Source organism: Harpia harpyja, chromosome 11 (genome assembly GCF_026419915.1).
Source record: "Harpia harpyja isolate bHarHar1 chromosome 11, bHarHar1 primary haplotype, whole genome shotgun sequence".
NCBI classification, from domain to species: Eukaryota; Metazoa; Chordata; class Aves; order Accipitriformes; family Accipitridae; genus Harpia; species Harpia harpyja.
Genome location: NC_068950.1, coordinates 35910410 through 35917483, shown reverse-complemented (window position 1 = coordinate 35917483; position 7074 = coordinate 35910410).

Here is a 7074-nt window from a genome sequence, read left to right as displayed (position 1 = left end):
ACATTAACTTCAAGATGCAAGAAGCACAAGAGAGCAGTTTTCCTTTCTTTTCTTTTTTTTTCCCCCCCTCCTTTTAAACAGTACTGGTTTCGCCTGGGATAGAATTAATTTTCTTCATAGTAGTTTGTATGGTGCTATGTTTTGGATTTGTGACAGGGATGGATGCCCCATCCCTGGAAGTGTTCAAGGCCAGGTTGGATGGGGCATTGAGCAACCCGGTCTAGTGGAAGGTGGCCCTGCCCATGGCAGAGGGTTTGGAACTAGATGATCTGTAAGGTCCTTTGCAACCCAAACCATTCTGTGATTCTATGATGTAGGTATTGCTGAGCAGTGGTTACACAGTGTCAAGGCTTTTCTGCTTCTCAATCTGCCCTGCCAGTGAGTGCACTGGGGATGCACAAGAAGCTGGGAGGGATCACAGCTGGGACAGCTGCCCCCACTGACCAAAGAGGTAACCCAGACCATATGATGTTGTGCTCAGCAATAAAAGCTGGGGGAAGGAGGAGGAAAGGGGGGATGTTCAGAGTTGTGGTGTTTGTCTTCCCACATCACTCTTACACGTGATGGAGCCCTGCTTGCCTGGGGATGGCTGAACACCTCCCTGCCCATGGGAAGTAGTGAATTAATTCCTTGTTTTGCTTTGCTTGCTCGCACAGCTTTTGCTATTAAACTGTCTTTATCTCAACTCACAAGTTTTCTCACTTTCACCCTTCCGATTCTCTCCCCCATCGCACCAGGGGGAGCAAGCAAGCGGCTGCGTGGGGCTGAGCTGCCTGTTGGGGTTAAACCACAACATTACCTCACCTCCTTTGGCAAAACCAACCTCCATTCACACTGTTTTCAGTGTTCCTGAACACACATTTGAGTTTCCCCCATCCCTACCCAGACACAAACACCCGCATCCAGAATTTCAGGCGAAGAGCTCCTGACAGCTGCGCTCCTCCAAGCTCAAAGATTATTTCAGAGCAGTCCCTGGAAGACGCAGTAGATGGCACTCCAGATATGATATTCTGGGCCTAAAAGTCCACTCCTGAAGTTAAACTAAAATTAAAAATCCGGAAAAGTTCAGGAGAGCTTTAAGCCTCTTAATTTAAATACAGATGCTGAACGTCTGGAAGAAATTCCTGACTCTTGAAGCTGCTTTTCCCACCTTGTTCTATAAGAAAGGTCCCACCCCCGAGTTATCAGCACAGTTTGAGTGTAGGATCCCTGAAGTAGCAGGTAACCAAACAGAGAGATTTGGGGGAAGGCAAGTGGAGAAAAGGGCATGGCCGATTTTATTATCGTTAATAATAACAAATCCTTCTCTCAAAAAACTTCTCACCCCAGAAAGGACCCGGTATAAAGCTCGGTGGAGAAATGGCATTGGCTGCAGGTGCTTTTCTGCTGGTTTTCAGCTGTGGCTTGGCTTCAGGGAGGTGCCACATCCCTGACCCATTTTCTTTATATCTGCATGCAGGAGTCTTCTGAACATCACAGCATTACACAGCCACTGAGGCTGCTGCTCTGTCCCCATAGCACCATCACGGAAATTCAATAGGAGGCACTGCTAGTCATAGAGGTTTGACAAAAAATAAGCAAATTATGTCTAATTGATTCTTAAATCCTGCTGAGCAGCTGGATGGATCATATGGGTGTATGGAGTCATCTCAGGTAGAGAAACAGCAAGACCTGGATTCACTGCAGTCAGGGTGTAGCTGTTGACTCCAGCAAGAACGTGTTCCCATTTCAAGTGCCTCTCCAGAAATCCTACCTTTTACTTAGTTTCCATTTTTTCCCCCATGAAGTGCAGTGATCTTCACGTATTTCCTACAGTGTAGGTAAAAATAGTCTGTCCTGTGTTTCCGGGCGACAAGAGATAAAACTACTTACAGATATTCTTTAAAAACTGACACTTGAGGATTTTTTTTTTAAAAGCAAATTATCTGTTTTTAAACAAAACAAAAGGCAACACGTAACCTCTATTTTTTTAGTCTGTTATTAAACTCTTTGATCTCAGGGTAAAAAAAAGACGACGACTACTATCCTGATAGCATATTGGATTATTTCTCCATATTTATTTAGCCTTTCTCTTGGTTGGTGTCACTGTAAAATGATAAGTACATCAGGCAAAAGGCATAAAATCATCTGTTACTAAAGTCCTCTGAAAGTGACTTTGTCCCAGGTAAAGTCCTCCAGGAAGCAGGACAGGGAAAAGTCTCTTTGACTCTCAAGGCTGCTCCCTTGTTCCTCACTCAGGCTGCATTTTGGGGAACATTTTCAGAAATGGCTGATCTGGTCTGAGACAGCTTTGAGGTTAGAGGCACCCAAATCCCACTGCAAGGCCATGGCAGAAAAGCCATGGGAACGGTTTCTTTGTGGATCAACAAAGATAATATCCTACTTTAGATAGCTCTCCTTGGGCTCCAGCAGAAAAGGAAAGGTGCTGGAAACCACAGGATGGCATGACACATGGGGGTTAGCTGCAGGTAGAACTGGTTGTGACTTTCTTTGTATATAATATACAGACATTGGCAAAATGGTTAAACTTTTGTAGACAAATGGCCTTCAACACACCTTGAACTCCATATTTGTCACAACCATTGACCAGAGACCACTCTGGAGACTTTCCTTTGGTTTCACATAGCTCAGGATTGGGCATGAAAACAGTGCACAGTCCCTGCCACGCACATGCACGTGCATGCTTACAGCTTTTATAGCGTTAATATCTTCAATGTTTCAACCAGCTGAGACCTTCATGCACAAGGTTTTCATGGAGGAGTTGTTCAGGGGAACATTCATTCCTGTCTTTTTGTGGGATACAGCAAGAAAAAAAATCCACGTTTCTGTGTATCCATCCAAAACTGGAGCTGCTAAGTTATAAGGAGAACATACCAGCAACCTTGCTGCAAAGGTTATGTACAACCTTCAGGTCTGTGCATGCCTTAGCATGTCTAAGGGAGGCTGGATTATAAATGTCTGTTCTTCACAACACCTCTCTGTGCATGTCAGTGGCAAAGGCAATAACAGGACATTTTATATTCTGCAGGTTACGTCCTACTTCAGTGACCCAGGTGCGAGAAACCTGATATTAAGTAAGCTGGGGAACTTGTGTTCCTCTCTTAATGGGATTCTGGCTGTCATTAATCCTTACGGAGATGTGTGTTACCAGAAGAAGGCATGTGTAATCAGCAAGACGGATGTGCTGGTTTTTGGACGAACTATGTTCAGTTGCCATGGTGTGGAAGGCCCTGCTGGGCTAATTCACAGTGCAAAGAACGAGGAGCCATCCCCAGCACAGGGGTACATGGGGAAGGCAGTGTGTGCCCATAGCCTTTGGCTGGGTGACGGAAGCGTGGGCATGTAAGGCGGCTGGCCAAGGGTGCTGTGCTGCAACGGGGCTCAGAGCTCTTCAGTGGTACTACGTGGAGATGTCCCACTGTGTGATTCATTTCTGATATGTAGTTTTTAGAAAATGAAGATCCCCAGAAGTAAGAAGTGAATATTATTAGGTATTTTCCCTGCACTGGGCAAATCCACAGTGAAATTCTTCCTGTGCTGCAGGCCAGGAGTGGTCAGGGCAAGAAAGGCCAGACAATGTGCAGGGAGGCAATGGGATTCTGGTTCATTGCTGACCCCATGCTGCAGCCCATTGCCCCAGGAGGGCCCTGAGCCTAGCAAAGCGGGGTGCAGGATTCGGCACCCGCACACGACCTGGCACAAAAACACCAGGTCTCCTTTGGTATCTGTACAGCACCTTATGCCTTTGGCCCTCTCCTGCAGCAAGGGGGAACGTGACTCAGCCTCATCTCTGTAGAGCAGTTCAGCTCTCCAAGCTGGGCTGAAGGATGCTGGTGGGAACCCAGAAAGGCAAGGGGTGTCCTGCCTATCCCAGCAGTCACTCAGGTGGTCCCCTCCAGGTTGCATCCATGTACGATCCCGAATCCCACATTCAGCCATGGTGGTGAGCCTGCTGCCCTAGACAAGGTCAGAGGGGAGGCATGTAGCTTTTGATCTTCCCTCCTGTTTTCTCTCTGAGCCTTGATTCACTGCCAAAATGTTGTGGTGGTTTTGGAGGAAAAGGGCCATTTTGCTGAAGACAAAACTGTCCATAGGGATATGAGCTCTCCAGAACCACCCTCGCTGGAGAAGAGGGCTTCCACCTGAGCAGGAGAAGTGGGATAACTGGGGCTGGGGGCTGTCCAGGAGCACCGGGCGCTTTGTCAGGTGGCAATGAGAGCTGAAATGGTCCTGTCACGGGGGCCCTGAGCACAGGACCACTGGGTGCTGCTCAGTGGGTGTCCCTGCTTTTTTCCCCCCGAATAAAATTTGCAAAGTCTTGGGGAACGCAGGAATCTTTCAAAGCTCAGAAAGATTTGCAGGAGCAGAAATCTGTTTCACATCCCTTTTATATACATCAGCCTTCTCACAGGGGTTGTTTAAGACCTCCCAAAAGCTTCTGTACAGCAGAGTAGCTGCTGAAAAAGCACCGATATCCAGGAGGGTGACATTTGCACTGAGATGTGCTTACCTCTTCATTGTGTACAAGAGCAGAGAACAACTAAATCAAACCCACAGCAAAATTCCCAGTCCCATGTACATGGTGATCAAGGGGAATTTAGGGGCTTGCTGCACCTCAAATAAGGCAATAAACCTACATATCCCACATAAAGATCCTGAATACAAATACAATAATTTGCTGAAATTCTCCTCCAGCACTCTTGTGTTTTAGCCAGCGCATTAACAAATATTTAACAAGTCTAAAAAAAGAAAAGACAGGAAAAATTAATAGGATATTAAAACCATCTTTAAGTACTTAAAGAGCAGCTTACAATCAATTAAAGACCTCATAAACACGAGAACATAAACATCATAAAAAAATTCCTGCATATTATAAAATGATTTGCCGTAGAGTGGCTTGCGTGAAGAGATTAGATATGCTTTGCAGCATAAAACATTATTCTGTAAAGGCATTATGTTTCAGCAAACACACCACGCTAATTGTATTAGAGGAAGTTCAGGTGAAGCACAATTCCTGGATTAGAAAATCGAAGACACAGGTTAAACAATATGTGTTGGTCAGACTGCTTGAAATTTGCTGGCAGATCTTAAATGGGATTTTTTTTTTTTTACATTGATTGAGTTACTGATATTTTTTTTTTTCTAGACTCTAAGATCTGTTTTTTTAAGGGTACTAAAATTTTAAGCAACTTTAAGCAAATATAATGGAATATATTATGTATATGAAAGTAGGAAACATATTTTGTAGTTATTTCAGATATTTAAAAAACCCTGCTAATTATAGAGTTGAAAACAGTTCCTAACATTGCTGTTATTCTAAAAATATTTCCCCACTGGCAAACTCTTTTAATCCACTAAATTATTTCTCAGATCTGAAAATAATTAACACATTCTACAGGGTACATATGCAGAATACAAACACTATAACCATTCAGAATATATTTTTGGCCGACAATGGATATGATCCATAGCTAAATGCCAGAGTTGGGCGCTGCGTTGTCCGTGTCAGTGAATTTTTCAAGCAGCCGTGGGTGGCATTTCACACGTGTGCAGAGCAGGTGTTGGCATGTGCTGGCACTTACCCTTAGTGCTTTTAGATAAGCCAGCATTAGCAACCTATAACTTTTTAAAAGAAAGCCCCCACTGCTTCTGCCCTCTTATAGCCAAACTTCATCTCAAACCTTCTCAGATGGAGAAGGAATAAAAATCTACAGAGTGAAATAATCTGGTTTTATTAAGTTAGAAATACTGACTGTAGGAGGTATGGGATGCAAAGAAGAAATTCATTTGGGTCCCACCACCCCTCTTTTTTGACAGGGAGCACATGCACAAAGACAACACCTCCCTGCAGAAAAAACAGACTTTGTCTTGCCAAAATGATCCTGATCTCGTTTTGTATGACAGGAACCTACAATAAATAAAAAAAAGATCAAACAAGAAAGAGAAGAAAAATGGCAGTCACCCTGGGAGGAAGCTTCCTAGCGTATGATAAATTGGAAAATGGACATACAGAACATGCCGACATACATTTTTAATGGCCCAATTGCTCAATTAATTCTTTCCCTTTTCCCTTTTTAATGTGAAAATCGTCATAATTCCTCCCAGATTAGTATAGATACAGGCCGACAGTCTCTCCTGCTCAAGGTATTTGCAGGACATAATTCATTCATAAAGCCGTAATGCACTCATCTATCATCCAAAATATTTTTTTTCTTTTTTTTTTTTTCTTTTCCTTTCCCCCTCTCCCGTTTGTGCTTGGGGCTCTCGCTGAGTCTCTGGGCACTGATGTATTAGCTGGCATATGCAAGCTATGAATTATCAACTGAAAGGAGTCAATTATCCACTCTAAAAATGAGTGTCTGGGCACCAATAGCCTGAGGGGCCTTTTTTGTATTTACGAAATGATTTCATGGCAAGTAGAGGTGTGTGTGGAAGGGGGATTGAAGGGGGGGAGAAGGGAAAGGTTTATTTTTTTCCCTTTTTCCTTGTGTCCACCCCTTAACCAGAGCAAGGCGAGAAAAAAAAAATTAAAATAAAAAGAACATTTTGAACTTTTAATGCAATAATCCATTTTTATATACACCAACTTTTAGGGGTGATTTCAGCTAGCTGGAAAGGAGACTCGTCTGGTGGCCATATTGCCTGGGCTTCTCCTCCTCTATCTGGTCTCAGCTCAGCCTTCAATCAAACGCAGAGCCCTGGCTGACTTCAGCTGCTAATAGACTGGATAGGAAATGGGATATTGGATAGTTTCATGGTCCCCAGTCACTGGCCGTGTGCCTTGTCATCTCTGCAGACATTGATTTCTCCCTCTCTTCCCCCCCACCCCCTGCTCTGCTAAGGGGCTGTGGCTCACCAAGAGGTAACACCGCATCAGCAAACCTTGCGTTGAGTTACGCTTAGGGAAATGAGGTCATTAGATGGAATTACAGCGGGTTTTGATAGCTTGGTAATAGGTTTTAATGATGGAATTTAACATAGGACCCCCACTAGGGACAAGGCTGATATACATCCAGACAGGTCACTTAATAAACCTCTACTCAGCACTTGAGTTGAGGAATTTAGGAGGCTCTG